The following is a 2,884-nucleotide window of genomic DNA, read 5'->3' as shown; positions in this document are numbered from 1 at the left end:
TTGTACTTTTGTTTGTATTGTCTATTTTCTATGTTATATATGTTAATTGTTGAATTTTAAAATTATTATTTATAAGTTTAAGTAGAAAATAATAATATTTAACTGTATTTAGATATAAAATATAAATCTATATAAATTTAAAGGACTGATTTGCAAATAAAAAAGCTCAACTCAAAAATGGAAAAATGAATTAAAAATCTCCAAATATAGAAACAAATATAGAGATCTCCATTTTGGAGATGGAAATGAAGTGGAGTTGGAGAAGGTTTTTCTCCAAAATGGAGTTTGGAGGTAGAAANTCAATTAGATTCTGATTTTCGAGAAAACAAAATCTGTCCTACACTGAAGGTAGTAGAGAGTGAAATACCAGTAACTGCTTCAGTGTCAGCGGCGGTTCCTGCACCACAGCAATATATNTAGAAATGGAGATGGGTTGGAGTTGGTCTTAAACCTTAAAATTTGTATCCCTACTGTAACGCCCGCGAACCAATTTGTGTATTTTTGGTGTGGGTGTTGATCGNTATACCCAAATATTGAAATCAGCGTTACATACCTTCCACCAATCATATACTAAAATGAATCCAAAAGACAAACTATTAGAGCAGGAACAGAAACATCTTCGCAGGTTTGAATACTGTTCTCTAAACTATACAAAAAGGCAGAAAACTGATAATTAATAACCACCACCACATTTTGCAGTACACAAAACCTACTTGTAGAGATGAGAACTTGTAAAAGGATCTAATAAGTAGAGCAATCTAGTCGTATGCTTGCGATACTGATTAGGATTCAACTTCTAGACCCATTAAGTCTCGGCACAATTTTTTCCTAGGACTAAGTACAAAACAGCTCCCATTCATCTATAAACAAAACTAAGGGATAATGAAAAAAGCAAACCTTGAAAATCAAACCAACGATGGTAGTACCAGTCTTCAAAAAAGAAGGAGCTTTAAGACCCTTTTGTGTAAGCATATCATTCCTCTTACACAGATCGAAGCTGAACCCACCTTTTGGCGGCACATCTACAGCTGATTGCGACATTTTTTCAAATTGACAACTCTACAAATAACAAAAAAGATTAGTAATTTAACATCTAAAACGATTACCCAGAAGAAGCAATTTGAGATTAGGGTTGGGATATTTAATTGTTTTCAATATCAAAGAGACAGTAACAGGAAAGTTAATAGTCACACAGGAAACAAATACCCAATAAGAGTAAATCAAAAACCCTCAGATCGTGAACCCTTAAAAAAAGCAGTAAAAGCGAATGAGAATCACCGGAATCGAGCAAGAGAGAGTTCAAGGTGGAGAAGTGCGAGAGTGATGGGGGAAAGAAAAAAAAACTTCGTTTGTGAAAATTGTTTTGCTCGAATCGGAAAAAAAAAATAGAACAAGAGGAGAAGAGGAGAGAAAGTATAAAGAGACGGAGAGTTTTCTTCTTCCCCAATTAACCTTTAGAGAGTCCGAGGACATACTTTAACATGTAGGGGTATTTTAGTCTTTTTATTTTCGACAAAAAACTGAACATAATGGGCCCTCGCCTTTTCTTCTTGTTCTTGAGACCAGACCCTCTCCAACTCATTTCTTCATTTTTTACTCTATTTTAGAGTAATTTCATTTTGGAGATGGTTTTACTCCAACATACTTCTTCATATTTGCTCCAAAAGAGAATATTTTTAGAATATTCTTCTTATATTTTATTATTAATTTATATAATGATTCTTTATTTATTAAAATTACAAATTTGACCCAACTATTTTATTTTTAGCAAAAAAGAAAAATTTAGTATGTTATTTATATTTAAAATTTATTATTGAATAACATTACATTACACAACATCATCAATTATTAGAACTTGTTGTATTAAGTTGTTTTTAATCTTCAGTTTAAGTTATATTATGTGTTTTAAATTTTATTGGTAGTAATGTTAAATTGTACTTTTGTTTGTATTGTCTATTTTCTATGTTATATATGTTAATTGTTGAATTTTAAAATTATTATTTATAAGTTTAAGTAGAAAATAATAATATTTAACTGTATTTAGATATAAAATATAAATCTATATAAATTTAAAGGACTGATTTGCAAATAAAAAAGCTCAACTCAAAAATGGAAAAATGAATTAAAAATCTCCAAATATAGAAACAAATATAGAGATCTCCATTTTGGAGATGGAAATGAAGTGGAGTTGGAGAAGGTTTTTCTCCAAAATGGAGTTTGGAGGTAGAAATGGAGATGGGTTGGAGTTGGTCTTAAACCTTAAAATTTGTATCCCTACTGTAACGCCCGCGAACCAATTTGTGTATTTTTGGTGTGGGTGTTGATCGACACCCTTGGTGGCATCGATCGACACCATGTTTTTCCGGTTTGGTCGGGTTTGATTTAATTGCCGAATTGGTTCGGTTTGGTTTGATTTAAAACCCTAATCGTGTGTTAAGTGTCTGGGACGAAAGAAGGGTTTCAGAAAAGTCTCATTTGTCGCCGTTGAGTAAAAAGAAAGAGAGAAAAGAGAGGAAAACGTTTCTGGGTTTTTCTGGGCTTGTTCTTGGAGTTTTTGGAGAGATCTGAAGTTGTAGGAGGGTTATCTGTTGCTGGAAACGAAGGGGGAGCTTCTGGAGGTGTTGTTTTCCACGTTTCTCAATCCAATCTTCCTGTTCTTGAGGTGAGTGCTTGACCATGGTTGATCTAAGCATGAGATCTCTCTTGTTTGTGTGTTTTCTTTGCTGTTNTTTTGTTTGTTTGTTGCTTGGGTTCGTTGTTTGTGTGATTTCTAGTGAATTCCGAGATGGTTAGACTTGATTGGAGTCGATTTTGGGTTGATTGGAGTCGGAGTTCGTCGCTGGGTTTTCGCGCAGATCGTGTCTGCAGAGGAGGCATCGATCGA

General features: G+C 33.5%; 1 protein-coding gene across 1 annotated transcript in view; it reads right to left on the bottom strand.

Annotated features, from left to right (window-relative positions):
• Window positions 1-2,884, bottom strand: part of LOC104710577 (proteasome subunit beta type-7-A) — a gene marked incomplete in the record, with an annotated part of 5,702 nt that overhangs the window by 1,486 nt on the left and 1,332 nt on the right.

This window comes from Camelina sativa, chromosome 9 (assembly GCF_000633955.1).
Source record: "Camelina sativa cultivar DH55 chromosome 9, Cs, whole genome shotgun sequence".
NCBI classification, from domain to species: domain Eukaryota; kingdom Viridiplantae; phylum Streptophyta; class Magnoliopsida; order Brassicales; family Brassicaceae; genus Camelina; species Camelina sativa.
The sequence above is the reverse complement of the archived record's forward strand: the minus strand, read 5'-3'. Positions and strand labels throughout refer to the sequence as shown.